The sequence below is a fragment of the Lynx canadensis genome, chromosome B1 (assembly GCF_007474595.2).
Source record: "Lynx canadensis isolate LIC74 chromosome B1, mLynCan4.pri.v2, whole genome shotgun sequence".
Taxonomy (NCBI): domain Eukaryota; kingdom Metazoa; phylum Chordata; class Mammalia; order Carnivora; family Felidae; genus Lynx; species Lynx canadensis.
In genome coordinates, this window is record NC_044306.2 from 40,996,837 (window position 1) to 41,015,332 (window position 18,496).

Below are 18,496 nucleotides of genomic sequence, written 5' to 3' on the forward strand. Positions count from 1 at the left end.
TCTATTTGATTTTGGAAGAGTTGGCCCTGTAGAATTGGAACAAAGTAAGTCTATTTTTTCCCTGAATTATTCTGACTAAAGCAAAGTCATCAATGTTTGGTTTTTGAAAAAGGCAAATAAGCTTTGCTTGGCTCCGTATCTCCATCTCTGTTCCCGAAAACAGCTCAAAAGCCTCCCTCTGACAGAGCGCTAGGCTAGGAGTCAGATGCCTGGATCACACTTTCAACTACACGTGCATGAATAAGCCTCTGAAGTTCTCTGTGCCTCAGTTTGCTCATCTGTAAAATAGGGATGAGACTCACGTGAGTGAGCTTTGTGAACTTTAAAACTCCCGTAATATTTACAGGGTTATAGTTAATAACGTAATGATTATTAATTAAATTATTCTTTCTAATGCATCCAATGCCACAGCTTGCCTGGCCTTCCTGTGGTGGTGTGAAAGTTGGTGTGTGCCTGGGAAGGCCAGCACATTATTATTTCAGTGCTGGTACGTGAGAAAAGGGTGCTTTAAATCATATCTTCATTTCATTTTCAGGAAAGGAATGAATTTCCTATTTTGACAAGATTTATTATTGCAGACTTAGTTATCTCCATGGGTCCAGTCTCAAATTTTGAGATGGGCTTTATTAAAGTCCCACATGGCAATGGTAGCTGTATATCAAAAGGGGAACATAAAAGTGGTTCCTAAATTTTCTGGGAATACCGTCACTGATAGGGCCGTAGCCGATAAATCTGGGGTGTGGAATATCACAGATAATGAAACACATGGTGTTACCGGCAGGCCAGACTCCTCCGGAGGGACTCTGCATCTTAGGAGCAGAACACATCCACAAAGAAAGGAGAATTTGCATTATGGCCACTCAAAGCTAAAGCAAAGATGATTTAATGGCCAGCCAATTAAAAACACACACACACACACACAAACTTTTTTTTCATTTGCTTAAATGTGACCAGAGGCTTCCCTTCAAAGAACATTTCTCTGTGTCTTTGCTAAGGTGATAATACATTTTCTGTTTCAGTTCGTACATTTTTGTCCATTTCAGAGCATCATTGACACTGATACTGCAACGCAAGCTGCTTTGTTTATCAAAGGAGGGGTCTGTATTCATTGAGAGCCTACACACCCTACAGGCGTTATCTCACTGGAGCCTTGCAGAGCGGGGCTCAGACCCAGCCTGGCTTCAGAGCTTATTCACAGACCTCGGCACTACACCGCCTTTTTAGGTATTTGATGTACCCTCCGGATATTCAATGTGAGGCGGTGTGAGGCACTGAGAGGGGAGGCAGAGCTGATGATATTCCCCCTGCCTTCACAGGAAGGACTTGCAAATTAGTGGGAAAGCTGCCAGGGGAGGAAGTTAGCCCAGGCAGAATGGAGGCAGGTGATTTGGGCTTAGGACGGAAGTGCTGGCAGCCGGATTCCAGTTGGAACATGCGTGTCCGGGGGCCCCTCTGTAGGTCTCAGGAGCAGCTCGTGTGATGGTAAGGAGTCTGCCCAGGCATTTGGATTAAGACAACAGGCCAAATAAAAGAGTGGATGAAAATCGAATCCTGGGCATTATTTCTGCTCTATTTCTGGCTCTTCTGCCTCACAAAATGGTTATTTCCCCTTTATTTTCTATTTTGGAGATTTCTCTACCTATCATATAATCAGCATCTTCTCTGTATCATGGCCTAATAATGTGTAGCTACAGAGTGCCCATATTTATGCCATTATCGTCTATTCTTATCTTCCTATCTGGGACTTTTGCTAGTTATGTGGAGGAACCCCTGGACCTCTGGGGCCCTGGGCCTTCACATAAAGTGCTTGCCAGCAACTGGACTTGGTGTTAGGGGTGTGAGGCACAGTGGGGACAGGAGGTGAGCGTGGCTTGGCTCTTGCCTGGAGTTCTCCCATCCACCCATCGCCAGGATGCCCATGGTTTCATTTGCTGCCCTGAAGAAGTCAAGTGGGTTAAGTAAGGCCCAGGGAGCAGAATGCAGTCAGGAAGAAGAGAGGCACAGAAGGTTAGAAGGCACCGAATGTCATTAAAGTAGCACTGGGAGAGGTGAGGGTGGTGCAAGAGGAAGCAATACAGGAAAAAGAAAGACGCTCCTAAAATCAGTTCTGAGATTGAAAGGACAGCCCCCAAACACTCAAGGTGAGACCCACAGGAAAAGAGAGAAGAGATCGTGGGTCCAGTGGCCCCTCAACTTTGCTAGTATCAGAACCAGCTAGGGGAGAGGCCTTCTTACACGCAGCTCCACCTGCAGAGTCTGACACTGGATGTGGGCGGGGCCAGGCACTTGTGGCCAGCGAGCTCCCCTCAGACAATGCTGGATGCTCGTGCTCCAGTGGAGCAGACCCAGAGAGCCTTCATTCTGGTAGAGCCATAGGCTTACCTCTCCACAGCACTGACCACATGCTCAAGTCAACCCTTTACTTGCCCAGTTCCTTTGGGGAATTAGATACAGAATAAAATAATAAGTCAGTTCAAATCCTCCACTCCTTGCTTCTTTCCTTCATCTCCTGGTTTGATCTTCCCTTAGTCTTGTCACAAACCATCATCTTGTTTCTGTAGCTCTCCTAGAACAAAGGGTCTCCGGTGTGCTTTTGGCAAGCTTCACCTGAGCGGGGGCTTGCAGGTGCCTGGTCCCACCCCACACCCACATCTGTCTCCAGTTCCCCATAAGAAGCAGGCAGGTAGAAGGTTGGCTTTAGCACTGTGTCTAGTCCGATGGGAGAAGTAAGCCTGGCCAGGGCCAGAGATGGGCTGGGGAAGAGGCCTGGGAGGCTTCCAGGGGTAGAGGCTGGGTCTTCAGTGGGGCAGGACATTCAGGTGAGATGATAGCAAGTGTGGAAGGTGAGCAAGAGAGTCTGGAGGGGGAGGTGGTCTGGGGACTGTGGGCCCAATAGCAGAAGCAGAGAAAGCAGCATGAGGGAGCCCTGGAAGAGGCTGCAGAGAAAACTGAGGCAGGGCCCCAGCGTGTCCAAAGGGCAGAGGGGACCCTGAGGGGCTCCAGGCAGAAGTCCGAAAGGCTCCTGTGCCTTCACACAGAAACTCTGTGACATGCTGAGGTATAATTGAGCTGAAGGACAGGCTGGTTGGAGCTGGGGTAGCTCTTAGGGATGGAGAACATGTGGCAAGTGAGCTATTTGAGTGGTGGAGAAAGTTGGCCTTTGTGAGTAATAGAGTGGGTGCGAATACGTAGTCAAGGATGATCCGTAGTAGGTTTCCTTTGACATATGTTAACGTATTTGCATATGTGTGTGATTAAATGTCCACGAGACTTCATTTCTGACTTGATGTTGGGGTAATCAGTTGGTGATGCCTTTCACTGAGCTAGGAAAGAGGAGGGGAACAGGTTAGGAGGAAAATGATAAGTCCTTTTGGGGACCTATCTTGCTTCCTGGAGCTCTCGGTTGATAGAAGGAGAGAGCTCACAGAAAAGGTTCTTAAATATCAGGGAGTCTGTCAGGCTGGTGGTGGAAAAGAGAGGTGTCAGTTCCAATCTGCGCTCTCCAGCAAGGCCCTGGAGTGCAGATCTTCTGAGTGATTTCTTTAACCAGGGCACATGCATGTGACAAAGCCTACTGGCCATGTAAAACTAAGAGATCTGACTGTGGGTACTAATGGTGGGGGTGGGGTAGGGGGGAAAAGCAAGTCCCAGAGGTTGGGGCGGGCTGTAGGGAGGCAGCACTAACGTACTTTTCTACAAAGGACTTGAGCACGATCACCTATATAGCAAAATGCTAGGCATTCACTAAAAAATGATGCTTAAAAAGAATTTGTTTTTAAGAATATGTTTCTAATGAAGAAAGTGGGAATAGGTTTAAGATGTAATGTAATTAAAAATGCAATGTAATGAAATTAAAAGAAAAGACAGAGAATGCCCTGCTTGTCAGAAAGGGTAGCCGGCCTTCTCTGCCCATGTGTCTGGGATTTATAGATGACGTCACACTCCCAATGAAGAATTCCAAGGTGATGTGGACTAGAGCCAAGTAGGTAACAGAATGTACTGGCTCAAAATGGAGCTGGAGCATGGTCCCAAAAGTCTGGGCAGTTGGGTCTTGGCATGTGAAGCCATCCATTGTAAACCAACTTGAAAATGTGTGTGTGTTGGGTCTAATCCTCCATTTTGCAGCCAGAGCGATCTTCCAAAAATGCAAATCAGATTTCGACACTCCTCCTTTAAGTCCTTCAGTGGCTTCCTAATTGCCCTTAGCATAAAGTCCAGGCTCATTACTCTGGGCTCCCTAGACTCCCTCCCCCATCCATCTAGCCCATCACTGCTTTTTTCATTTCATCTCTTTTTTTTCTACATGCTGCACTCTGCTGGACTCTGAGCTTCTTCTAGGACTTTGGATATGTGTGCTTTCTCTGCCTTTAGATCTTGCCGTCTGTTGAGTCTTTTTTCTTTAAGTAAGTTCTGCACCCAATGTGGGGCTTGAACTCCTGACCCCAAGATCAAGAATCACATGCTCTGCCTACTGAGCCAGCCAGGTGCCCCTGTCTGCTGAGTGATTTGCCCCACACAATAATGCTAGCTCCTCTGTTAGAATTGAGTGTGAGAATTGCCTCCCTAGTCCTAGATGAGGTTAGGCTACCCTGCCGGGTAGTACTCCAGTATGCTCATGTGCAGGGTGACCAGAAGATGAAAAGGACTTCAGTGCATGTCAGGAAGTCATGTTTGATGGTGATACTGAAGCAGTGATGAAGACATGTGAGCTTTGGAATGAGATGGATTCTGAAGGTCGTGGGTTGGTGTTCTGGCTCAGACGTGGACTGGCTAGGTGACTTTGGGCAAGTTGCTCAGTTACACTCCCTGAGTCTCACTTTTGCCATGTATAAGGTGGAGAAAATAATATGTACCACTAAACCATGCAGGGTTTATTGGGAGGATTGAATGAGTTAATATATATAAAGCACCCTGGGATATAGAAAGGACTCAATAATAAATGCCTGCTCCAAAGTCTGGTCCCACTTAGCAAAACTCTCACCTTGTATATAAATATGGTGAGTTCCTTTCCAGAGATGGCCGTCAAGATTACATCCCAGTGTTGGTAGTACTCATCTAGTATTGCTGCTGATTTCTTAAATGAATTAGGAAAGACTGTGGAGAAATGTGAAACTGATCTAAAAACTCCAATTAAAGCAAAGAAGAATCAGAAACAGCTCAAGTCAGAAAGGCTTCAAAGTCTGCAATGTCCGTAGAATTGTATTGAACTGATGGATGTGCTAGATCCTCCTGTGGCACATATTTTTGGCAAATTCACTTGAATGCCATTTGAAAGAGCAGCTTGGGTCTCTGCCACTCTGGAAACCAGCACGCTGCCCTGTTGGTCTTCAGTGCAGTGGGGCTGGTGGGCAGGGCAGGCCCCTTGCTCAGCTACCCCTGCCTTGGGGTGCCATGGGTGGGGCCAGCCCATGACAGATTCAGTCCCTGAGTCTTCTCCGCTTCGGGACAGCTGGAAGGGATCCAGTCCTATCTACTGACATTGAACAGTGTCTTTGGCACCAAGATGCTATGGCAGGGCTCTTGGGCAGGTGTGTTTCACTATCCTCTTTAGGTAGAACAAATCAAAGTCAAAGTTTGTCTTCTAACATCATCTTCTTGCTTGTCACCTGTGCCTTAGCCTTTGACCTTGTTGTTCTTGAGCAGACCTGCATTTGAGGGACGTCCGGTCTACAAGCCATGTGGATGAGTCTTAGCACTTTAACCCCACATCAGTATCGCCTCCACACACGACAGAACTTAAAAAGGCAGTTGGAAAAACGTTATGATTCTGTACCAAGGTAAAGCTATACCATCATTAGATTCTTCAGGAAGAACTTTTAAGGATGTTACCCATGAATCCTCCTTTCTCTGCCCTGTCTGTATCTCCACTGCTCTTGAGCACGTATCATTCCTACAATAACCTCCTCTAGTCTTGCCTTTCCAGTCTGGTCTTGACCTTAGAGCAAGAGTCATGCTTTTACAAAGACCATTTGCTAGCCGACACTCCCCTTCATGAGGACCTTTCAGTTACTTCCTGTTGCCATTAGGGTAAAGTCAAACTCTCTCCCACAGCTCCTGAAGCCATTCTTGATCTGCCTGCCACTGGGTCTTATCCCTCATCGCCTCCTAAGCTGCGCTCCTGGGGCTGGTGGTGCCCCTGCACCTTCACACGCCCTTCCCTGGAGGTCAGCCTACTCCTTACTCTACCTCAAGGGTCAGCTTCTCTTCCTGCGGGCAGCTCTCCTGAATCTGGGTCAGAGTTGCTATGGAAGGCGTGCCAGCCCTGAAGGGAGGCTGCTGAGGTGGTGGCCAGGATCCCTTCCCATTCAGCCACTATGTGTGGGTCCAGGGAGTTTCCCAAGCCTTTTAAAACTATTGACACTTTCAACTAAATCCCAGGACAACATGGGATTATGGACCCAGGCAGGAAATGAAACTGAATCATCACTTTGCATTTCTCAATTAATGGAGCCTCTCCTTCCTTCCATACCAGGCCTCTGATTTGGGAGCATTAACTATGTGTGGCTGTGGATGGAAAGAAGAGACCCTGGAGTTAAGAGAGCTGAATTCTACTTCTTTCCACTTTCTTATGTAGCTTTAGATGCCTCTTTGGGTCTCAGTTTCCCTTCCTCTAAAATAAGGGAAATGGGGTGCCTGCCTGGGTGGCTCAGTCAGTTGGGCATCCGACTTTGGCTCAGGTCATGGTCTCACGGCTCAGCCTGTGAGTTCACCCCTGCATCAGGCTCTCTGCTGTCAGCACAGAGCTCGCTTTGGATTCTTTGTCCAACTCCCCCCCTCCCCCTCCCCAACCCTCTCTGCCCTCCCCTGCTCATGCATGCTCTCTCTCTCTAAATAAACATAATACAATACAATACAATACAATACAATACAATAAGAGGATTGATATAGAGATCTTCTAAAACTCTTCAGGGGGTATCTGCGATTCAGAGATTATGTGAATTTATGAGACCACAAGGCAAAATGGTTCCTAGATGCCTGCTGGCCTACCCTGGCCTAAGGTGTCCTGGCAGAGAAATCTGGCTGGAGGAGGCTGTCTTGTGTTGTGGTCCAGCTCTAATGGATACCAGACTGCAGGGCGTAGGAATGTTAGCAAAAGTGTGAAAGACCACTCAGCATAGGGTTCTGGTTCTGCTGGTTGATACTTGTCCCTTCCAGTCTATTATTTCTGACACTATTGTGGGCAGGTCAAGGAGAGAAGGGTGTGCTGATAAAGTGTGAGAGCCACTTGGGCTGTTGGAAGGTCGCCATGCTCAAGGTTAGCAGATCTGGTCCTTTGGGTGTATGTTTTTGGAGAGCCTGTGTAATCAGATTCCCCTGTGACTCTATAAACCTCACCCTGAGGCCAGTAAGGTAACTTCTTCTATGTTAGCAACAAAGAGTAACCTCTGAGAGAGCAGAGAGTACCTACCGCAGGTGAACAGAGAATTCAGGAGGCAGAGAGCCTTCTATTTTCAGTGCAAGGTGACTGGATCTGTCACACACCGAGTTGTTCTCAAGGTCATGCGCGAAGTGAGCCTCCTCCTGTGGAGCTTGGAGGAGCCCAGGAGGCCCTGACTCCAATGGGGGAGGGGGCTCCAGGAGCCTTGCTGCCTGTGTTTTCCTGGAAAGCAGACTCAGGCAAACCCATGGTCCGAAGAACAGGCAGTTCGCTGTTGGATACACCATGTGGTTTGCCAGACAATCATGGCTTTTTAGAGACTCCCTTTTAGAGATGAATTGCACATTTTTGGAAAATCCCAGCTTCATCACTGACTGAGTTTCCAAGGAGTCAGTATTATCAGGAGGGGTCAGTACTCCAGTTCAGCCCTAACTGAAGTCCTTTTTCGATTTCAGGTTGTGCCCCAGTGGCCCTGTCCTTCTCTGGAATGCAGGGCTCACGGGTTTTAATGGAAGCCCCCAGTACTGAAAACCTGTCACATTTTCTTCAGTGTCTGCTCGGCGGGGGCTGGGGACAGGCAGGAGAGGACTGTCTCCGGAAGGCGATGTCCAGTCCAGGCTATTGTTGAGCTAGAACCTTCTGCAGAGGTCGCATCTTTTGGGAGATGAGCCCCTCAATATTCAGGCCTCTGAGAGCCCTGGGAGCAGGGGAGCCAGTGCCTCGGGGACAGCGGCCGTTAGTACTCAGAGCATCCAGCACATTATTTCACTTGTGGAGAAGCAGGTAGCAGTTCTCCCATTTCACACAGGAGCAAAGAGAGGCTAAGGAAGATTACGTGTGTCACACAGTGCTAGTAGGTGCTGAGGCTGGGGCTGAAAGTCCTGGTTTTCCCTAATAAGCAGGCGGTAGCAGATGTGGGGGCGTGTGGATCGAGTCATGTCATTTTCTGTTTTTTTCCGTCTATCCATTGCCTGCCCAGCTACCAGTAGGAAAACAGTGAGGCCCAGCCATCGGTGGCTGGTGTTCGTCTGCTGAAGGAGAGAAGGGAAGGCAAGGGACCCCTCTGACCGGCTGCTCCTTACTCTTGTTCCAAGTGGAAATGGCCCCACAAGTAAAGGCAGCACAACAAGAACATGCAGAGATTGGATGTGCACTTTGGCACCGTGGGCCGAGGGGCTGCATTATTCAAGACCCACTGATGCCCCTGCCGGGAGGAAGCTGCAGGGAGCCACCTTTGGGAGCAAAAGCCTGAGCCCTCTCTGGGCCTGGTGGAAGGAGAGGTGCCCCGGATAGATTATTCCAAACTGGTCCTCGTCCCACTGGCCTACTTAGCGTGCTTTGGTGCCGCGTGCTGCTCTGGGTGTGTTCAGGGCCTGATGCGCCTGCAGCCACGGTCTGGTGGGAACACCTGGTTTGTTCTGTGCATCTCCGGCCTTCGAGACACATTCATCAAATTCAACCTGCTCATTCTACAGATGGGACTTGAGGCCTGGCTGTGTGGAGTTACCTCCTCAAGGTGCATGGCTGAGCAGGGCCTAAGCCTGAGCCTTCTGAGTACTATTTGGATGCATGGTCTCGTTGCTCTTGAGTTACCAAGTCTGCCTGTCTGTCTGTCTATCTAGGTATCTAGATACCTAGGTATCTATCTATCTATCTATCTATCTATCAGTGACTCCTCTACCTTAGTTACCTACTGTTTCACTGCTTCTTTCTTGAGGAAAGAGAGAATAAGTAAAGCTCCTTTGCAGGTACACTGAGCTCTTGATACTTGGCCTAAGCCTATCTTTTCAGCTTTATCTTTTCCCCTCCTTCTCCTCCTGTAAATAATGTGTGGGTCATTTCCTACATGCTGTCACGGCCCCCTCAGGCCTTGTTCATACTGGCGATGCTGAACACAAAGTCTGAGACTCCTCTCTGCTTGGCTACAAAATGAACTCCTATTGATCTTTCAAACCCAGAAGAAATGTCACCCCTTCCAGGAAGCCTTCTCTGATTTTACTGAGCAGAAATACCTCCTTTGTGTCCTGTTAGCACGCTAATCTCAGTGTAACAGCCACTGGTGGCTAAGGTTAACTAATTGTTTTGTTTGTTAAAATCAGTGGCGGGCAAAATTTTACTGTAAAAGACCAGAGAGTAAATATTTTTTGGTCTCTCTTGCATGTATTCACCTCTGCCACTGTGGCACAGAAGCAGCCATAGCACGAACACACCAATGGACAAGCAATGGCTATATTCCAATAAAACTTGATTTATGGACACTGAAATTTGAATGTCATTTTATTTCCACGAGTCACAAAATACCATTCTTTCTCTCTCCCCCACCATTTAAAAATGTAAAAATCATTCTCAGCGTGTGGGGCTGTACACAAACTGGCAGCAGGCTGGACTGCCCGTTGGGTACAGCTTGCCCACCCCTGGGCTAAATGCTTGTTTTCCTTGTGAGACTGTGCACAGAGTTGTAGCTCGGTCGTCTCTGCCTCCCCAGAACCTATTGGTTGAATGAATGAATCTGGTGACGTACAGGAAACACACAGGATAACAATCCTTAACTTCTCTGACAACTCCTTGAGGGAGGGAGGCCAGTCAGGCATTACCACTCCTATTTTACAGGCAGGACCACTGAGACTGTGGGACCCAGTGCACTGGGAGAGTCCCAGGGCTTCTGCTAACCGCTCCCGCAGGGGCATCCCTGTGTCTTTGGTCCTGGTGGGGAGGGGCCGCCTTGACTGCTGAGCCCTGCCTGTTTGCTGAGGGAAGGAAGCCTGAGGAGCTGGGCCAGCAGGATGCTCAGCTGCTGGGTGCAACAGAAACCAACCCGGGAGCGCGTCTTTCGGCTGTGAAAATAGAAACAATCTGGTGCCTGCCTGGGTAAGAGGCCGGTGTCAGAATGCTCTGGTTTCCTTCCTGCATCTCTCTGGCATTGCGCTCCTGGATGAGAGGCAGCAGTGTCTGTTCTGGTGAGGGGGAATTGTTACGCATAGCTAAAATTAGATGTTTTGTTTGAATTATGTTAATTTGACTTAATTGCTGGGGAATGTCAATGTTCTTCAGAAAGCCAAGTGCTCTGCCGGTCTTGGTGAATACTCCTTATGCTCGTGAAGTGTCTCACCGTCCCCTGCGCCTCCACCTTTGGTAGCTCAAGGCAGACCCGGGAGGGCAGCAGCCCCAGAGGACGCAATCCCCTGGACAAGGAGGCTGAGGCTCGGGGTGGTGAAGTTCCATTCCCCAGGTCACACCAGGTCACATGCAGGTCTGACTTCTAGGTGGCTTCCATTCTGCTAGTGCTATAGCTTAAAAACTTTGTACACCCCCTCCCCCGCCGTATTTTTGAGGCTGGCTTCTTCCTGCGCAGGTAAGTAGTGCACAGGCCTCAGCTCTTAGGAGGGCCCTATGCTTGCTTTAATGCCCTGCTGTGGCCATTTTGAAATTGTTCACTTTATAACCTCACTTTCACTTTGCAGTGGGCTCTGCAAATTCCGTAGCCAGTCCTGGCCATAAGTTTGTCCCCCTCCCCCGCCGTATTTTTGAGGCTGGCTTCTTCCTGCGCAGGTAAGTAGTGCACAGGCCTCAGCTCTTAGGAGGGCCCTATGCTTGCTTTAATGCCCTGCTGTGGCCATTTTGAAATTGTTCACTTTATAACCTCACTTTCACTTTGCAGTGGGCTCTGCAAATTCCGTAGCCAGTCCTGGCCATAAGTTTGTCTTCAAGGGCTAGCACTTGTATTTGTCTATCTAATTAACCTTGGGTGTGATTTCATCTGGGCCGTGGCAGCTGGGATATCTGGATGTGCTTTTATTTTTTTTTCTTTTTACGTTTATTTATTTTGAGAGAGAGAGAGAGGGCATGCGCACGCATGTGTATGGGTGGAGGAGGTGCAGAGAGAGACAGAGAGAGGGAGAGAGAGAATCACAAGCAGGCTCCATGCTATCAGCTTGGAGCCCAACTTGGGTTGGGCTCAGTCTCATGAACCGTGAAATCATGACCTTAGCCCAAATCAAGAGTCAGATGCTTAACGGACTGAGCCACCCAGATGACCCCGGAGGTGCTTCTTTTTATATAAATAACTCCCCCAAGCCTGTCTGAAGGTGAGATTCTGTGTGGCCTCTGTGAAGAAGGCCAGCAGGTCAGCCTCCAACCCCTCTTCCTTCCACCTTTGCCTCCGGGCTGTGGGGCAGGTGTGTGTACGTGTGCATGCCGGGGTTGGTTCTCACATCAGAGGTGAGGGTGAAGTGGCAAGAAGTGCCATTCTGTGGCCATTCTGTGGCTGGAACACCAGGCTAGATGGAGAATCAGTCTTTGGGTAGCATTTTCCCAGCAAGATTCAGAATTCAGAGCCACTCCTACGCCCTGGGGCTAGCGCAGGCTAAATCCTTTATTAGTTTTTGTCATTGCTGCGGGTGGCATTCGGGATTATTTTATAGGTCTCATAATGGGTTTGAGGGGAATGGGGGTCTGGTACCGCCATTGGACTCCACATCTTCCAGAATGCTAGTTTATGTGCTTCTTGTGGATTGTGTTCTACGAGGAGTATTGATAGCCACGGGTCACTGACTCCTGGCTGGCTGCAGGGCTGGGTGCCCTGGCCTCTCCGGTCTTGGTCCTCTCCTGCATGTGACTGTGGCAGCTGGCCTGGCCTGGCCTGTGTTCTGTTCCTCAGACACACCTAACTTGTCTCACTCAGGGACCTTGCGCTTCAAGTTAGCTGTCCTCACTGCTCTCTCCAGGGCTAGCTAGCTTCTTTTCATCTGTCTCTGCTCACCCTTTACCTACATAACCCTGCATTCAGCTGCCCACCCACCACTCTGTCACCTCATTCTGTTTGTCTTTTTTATCTGGAACTATCTTATGTCTGGTTTATTACCCATCTCCCCCTGTCTGCGTTCAAAAATACATTCTATGGGAACCTTGTCTGTTTCACTCACTACTCTATTTCCAGCATCTAGGAGAATCCCTGGCACACCGTGGGTGCTTAGTAGATCTATGTTGAACAAAATGATGCATCCTCACCACACTAGGCATCGGTAGCCTCATCTTATTGAAGGGGAGACTGAGACCTTAGAGCAATTCAGTGACTTGCCCAGAGTCTTGCAGCTTAGCAAGGAGGGATTTTGCTGGCTCTGCAGCTTAGGTGTGCCACCAGGAACTCTCCTGCCTCTCCTGCCTCTCTGCTCCTTGCCCCAACCTGGAGTTCACTGGTCAGGAGGGTGCTTCGAACAGCGGTCCGGTGCCTGGTGATTCCTTTCCTGGGGTCCTTCTATAATAACGTGAAGTTCCACACAGTATCTTCGTTTATCTAAAAACTGGACACAGAAATGATTTTGATTTGCAATTTTTAAAAAAAGTTTATTTATTTTGAGAGAGAGAGAGAGAGAGAGAGAGAGAGACAGCATAAGCAGGGGAGGGACAGAGAGAGAGGGAGTGAGCATCCCAAGCAGGCTCCACACTGTCAGCACAGAACCCAATGTGGGGTTTGAACCCATGAACCTTGAGATCATGACCTGAGCCAAAATCAAGAGTTGGACACTTAACCAACTGAGTGAGCCACCTAGGCGCCCCCTTGATTTGCAAATTTTTAAACACGACTCTTTCCACTAAATCACATTTAGTTTTACTAAATTTATCAATCAAGTGGCCTTTATTGAAAAGAAAAAAATCCGTGAAATTTGTCTGAACCCCCCATAGATTGTTACCAGAAACATGAGATGTCCTGTGCAAAACTACTTGGAAAGGTTAAGAATTGTACAGAAATGTGAGGAATTACCACCACCCAACAAATATGCCATCTTTGTTTTGTCATAAAATCACTCAATCCAATGAGGATTGGGTAGGGAATTTTAGCAGGTTCCCTTTGCATTCTTCAGCGTTCAGGTGGAGATTCAAACCTTCTCCCCCATAAAGGAAAGAGCAGAGGTTTTGGTGTTAGGCCTCGACTCAGATCTGAGCCTGCTTTCTTACCTGTAACACTGTTCACCAGTCCCTCTGCCACCTGTCTGGGTGGCAGCCAGGTTGAAAGGAAATGTTAAATGAGCCCCCTCCCCAGGTGCACGCACCACAGCAGCCCCTTTCCCAGGTGGGGCGAGGGCCATGGCCGCGGCAGGTGGCGCTGCGCAGCCAAAACATGGCGTGAAGAGGGGGACGGCTGGCTGGGGTTGGGGGACGGGGGATCAGGGAAAGGAGTGTGTGTGTGTGTGGGGGGGGGGTTGGGTGCGCGTCCCCGCCTTGATGGCAGCGGCGTCGAGGACCCTCACAGGCAGGCCCCCGGCCATGCAGCGCCTCACCTGCCCCTTGCGGGTGAGATCAGAATCCAGAATCTTCCCCAGGATCCCGCGGACAGTTGGAGGCCCTGGGCTGGGGCCGCTGGGCGCCGCATCTGTTGCGGGTGGAGGCGGCAGGGGTGGGGAGGGGAGGTTCCTGTCTGGTGGGAAAGACCCCCGAGGGCGCCAGGGCTACAGGCGGGCCAGGGAAGTGAACCTGCCTGCAAAGGCCTATCCTGGTGGCACCCGCCCCCCGGGGAGCTTTGAGAAAATGCCCTGGAGGTGTGCTTGAGCCTCGCTTTGCCCCGCTGCCTCCCAGCCGCTGGGACTTGCATTATCACCTGATCAAAAAGCAAAGCAAAAAGAACAAAAAAGATGTTGCTGTCCCTCTGAGGGAGAGGGCGCCCTTGAGCTGGTGATGTGTGGGAATCAGCCCCAGCACCCTGGAAGGTATGTGTGTGCTTTTCTGCCTGGGGCTGCACTCCCCACGTGATTAGGAAGCAAGGCCAGTGGACTGATGGTCGGCAGTTATTGAAGATCTGGCCCAACACGGTGAACAAGAGCGTCTGCTACTGTGTGTGCAGAGGTGTCTGACTATGGAGCCTTGGGGGTGAAGCTGAGTGGCCCCTTGGAAAGAGCTGGGGTTGGATGGATCTGGAGTCCAGGCTAGGCTCCACCCGCCCAGGTCATTGTAGCTTTTCTCTTCTCACTTTGTTGGTTCTCCAGCGTCAGCACCTAGGCCATGCATCTAAGGCATTTGTTTATTTTTGAGACAGAGGGAGACAGAGCGTGAGTGGGGGAGGGGCAGAGAGAGAGGGAAACACAGAATCCAAAACAGGCTCCAGGCTCTGAGCTGTCAGCACAGAGCCCGATGCGGGGCTTGAACCCACGAACCGTGAGATCATGACCCGAGCCAAAGTCGGATGCTCAACCGACTGAACCACCCAGCCGCCCCGAGAAATGAGAAGTTTAAAAGCAGGAAGTCGTGACAGCAAACGGAAAGCCGAGTGGGATGAGAACAGAGCCAGAAAGCAAAATTCTGTTTTTCTTTCCTTTTTTTCCCCCAAAATATTTATGTATTTTCAGAGAGAGAGAGAGAGAGAGAGAGAGAGAGGACATGAGCAGGGGAGAGGCAGAGAGAGAGGGAGACAGAAAATCCCAAGCAGGCTCTGTGCTGTCACAGAGCCCCACACAGGGCTTGAATTCACGAACCTGTGAGATCATGACCTGAGCTGAAACCAAGAGTTGGATGCTCAACCGACTGAGCCACCCAGGTGCCCCAAAATTCTGGTTTTCTTTGCCGGGGCTAAAGACAGGGGCAGCTGTGACAGAGGTACTCTAGGGCTTTCTTGGTTATAGACCAGTCAGGGAGGGCTGAAGGCCTTGTTGTCACCTCCTTGTTAGCACACCCAGAGACAAAGAGAAAGGCAAAGGACCCCCCTTCTCCCCCGTACCTCATGACCCCTCTCCAGTACAGTCTGGGAGAGATGGGCACTCATCCACCTCCACAGAAGTCCTGGCGGGCCCGTGGCCCAGGTGTGCTGCAGAGGTGGGCAGCCGGACTTTGGGAAACTATTACTTTGCTAAACAATTCTTACCCTACCTTGTTGGCCTTTTCCTGGGCTCCGTGCCGCCTCTCAAATTAAATTTAGGAGAAACAAATTATGATGGCTGTGAGAAAAAACAAGACCTGAAACAGTGGCATTTCCAAGTTTCTGGTCGTTGATGAGGGCCAGTGGGCCTTTCTCTGAAAGCGGCTATGAGATGCTGTATTTCTGCAGGAGCTGCAGTTTAATGAAGGTGTTCCCTGACAGTTCAGGGTACAGTCCCCATGACTCGTCCACCGGAGCGTGCCCCTGCCCTACCACTTATGCAAGAGATGTCTAAAAATCTGGGCTGTTCAAGACTCCACTCCTTCCTGCTTTGTGTCAAAAGGGTTAGCTTTTAGTATGTACAAGTGTGTGCGTGTGCGTATGTGTGCATGCATGCATGCGTGTGTGTGTGTAGGGGGAGGGTAATGATGTTGAATTTGGCTAGGTCTCCTTGGCTCCTGGATGTACACGTCCAGCCAAGGTCTCTGGCCATGTTCTTTCCACCACCCTTTGGCTCAGCATATGAGTCAGAGGTGTTGCTGCTGTGCTGGTGGCCTGTTTCCCCAAGAAAGACATGAGGTGCTTAAGGAAGAGGTGGCTGCCGTGTCCAGGGCCTCAGAGGTCCAGCACTGCTCAGCTTGCAGCAGGCAAGGCACAAGGCTCTACTCTACACCTGCCTGATCTGAGAGGAGCCCCTCCCCACTCCTAGAACTATCACGAACCAACGATGTCTGCCAGTACAAATATCTGAGCTATTTTATTTAATCTAGTCCCCTCTGGGTGCATCGTGATTCCAGCTCGGGTTTTGGAGTGAGGCTAGCTTGGATACAAATCCTGGCTCTACCGCTTGTAACCACGGGCCAGTTAACCTCTTTAAACCTCAGTTTCTTATCTGCAAAATGGGGATGAGACTAACAATGCCTGTCTTATTGGGTTACTGTGGAGATTAAGTGAGATCATGAATGTAACATGTCTGGTTCGTGGAAAACACTGAGGGTATAACTCCTGGACTTGATATTATCATCCTAATTTTACAAATGGGAAAATGAGCCCCGAAGGGAGAAGTTACCCCAAAGAGAAAGTGGCATCGCCAGGATTTGATGGCTCAAATATGATTTAAAAAACTGTTCTTATGAGGAGGCGCCCAAAACATGGTCAGAAATAATGATATTAAATGAAACTTTGAGGCAACAGGGAAGAAAACTTAGTCATTTATTTCTTTTTAAATTTTATTTTTATTATTTTTTAAAATCTTGAAGTAGTCCAAGCTCTGTGTCCAATGTGGGGCTTGAACTCATGACCCTGAGATCAAGAGTCAACCCCAAGATCAAGAGTCCCATGCTCTACTGAGCCAGCCAGGTGCCCCTAGTCATTCTTTCTTTACAGACAAAATCAATCAACTCTTTTAAATAGAATAGTGATTTTTTTCCCCCAAAAGGAAATGAAATACAATAGAGTAAGGAAGTCCTCAGGTAGAATGAACAGTCTCATAAAGCAAAGCCTTTTCCACATTGATGGCTTCAGGCTTCGACCCTGTGGAAGTGTGCACGCTTGGGGATCTTTCTTCCGGAGAAACAGATTGGTTTTGTGTTACCTGTGGTTCTGGCACAAAATCCCTGCCTTTGTCACCAGAGATGTGGGCCCTAAGAGTCCCCCATTATTGGGGGTAGATCATGGGGGAGGTGTGCCCTGAGACTTGGGGTCTTGGTGTTTCTAAGGTCAGGATAGTGGGGGGCCCTGCGGGAAGGGAGGGCCTCAGCTAGTCTCTTAAATACATTGCAGAGAAAGTCCTGGGGAAACCTCCTGTCTCTTAGAGGCTTTTATTAAGCCTTTCTGCAGGCATTTCACCTTTTTTTTTTTTTTTTTTTTAATTTTTTTTTCCACGTTTATTTATTTTTGGGACAGAGAGAGACAGAGCATGAACGGGGGAGGGGCAGAGAGAGAGGGAGACACAGAATCGGAAACAGGCTCCAGGCTCTGAGCCATCAGCCCAGAGCCCGACGCGGGGCTCGAACTCACGGACCGCGAGATCGTGACCTGGCTGAAGCCGGACGCTTAACCGACTGCGCCACCCAGGCGCCCCTCACCTTTTTTTTTAAGCCTTGAACTCCCCATTGTCAGTGCAGTGCCCGATGCAGGGCTTGAACCCACAAACCGTGAGATCATGACCTGAGCTGAAATCAAGAGTCAGACGCTCAATTGACTGAGCCACCGAGGCACCCCTTAAACTCCCTTTCTAATCCAGGCTGAGGATTATGAAGCGAGTGCCCCCATCCTTCTTGGTACACATCCCAGTTGCACTGATCACGCATCCACAGCTGGATGCTCTCAGGTCTGTTGCTCTCTGGACCCTGGACCCTGGACCGTTGCTCTCACTGTCCCCTTTACCTGGAATGACTTCCAGAGATATGGCTTAGTTAGCAGGGAAATAGAATTCATCTGTTTGGAATTGGAGGTAGATTAGAATCCTGGCTTCAGATCACTCCCTGTGTGGCACGTTGTTGAACTTCTTCGGACCTGAGTTTCTTTATGTCTGAAATGGGGGAATAGCAGCATTGGTGAAGTCGATGGGATACTGTCTGTGCACAGAGGAATTGGTCCAGTGCCTGGCACAGAACAGCGGTGGCAGCGTAGGCCGGGGCCTGGAGGGGCCGTGCGTGGGCTCAAAGAGGCCATGCTGCTCTTGACTCCTGTGTCTGGGCTCTGCTTGGAGGCACTGAACCCCCAGGGGGTCAGCTTCCCCCCACCCTCCCCGTGTTTAGCTTGAAGTCATCTTGCAGCCTCCTTTTGGGGGAAGGTTTTGTATGACTAAGACTACGAATCAGCTTGGGCAATGAATGCTGGGCTTGTCTGTTTCTGAAATATTAAAAACTCTTTCAAGTGAGTTAGACCAAAGTGATGATAGAAGCTTATAAATAATCAAGCCAGCCTGGGCTGCTGCAGCCCTGTCGTCTGGAACACAGAGCCCTCTCCTCCCAAGCCAGGATCCTTGGGAGGGGCTCCTGGGGTGCCCGTGCTGGCTTTACCAGGCCTCTGCCCTCTGCTCCACGGCAGGGGCCATGGCTTCATGGCAGGGGCCATGCGACTTCAGATTTCAAACACGCGTTTCTAGCAGGGCCCTTGGATGCATGGTGTGTTAAGCTTGCGAGGGCTGCCCAGAGCAGGGGACTTCAACAACAGAAATGGATTATCTCGCAGTTCTGGGGGCTGGAAGTCTGAGATCAGTGTGTCTCATGAGGGTTCCAAGGGATAATCCATTCCTATTCCAGTCC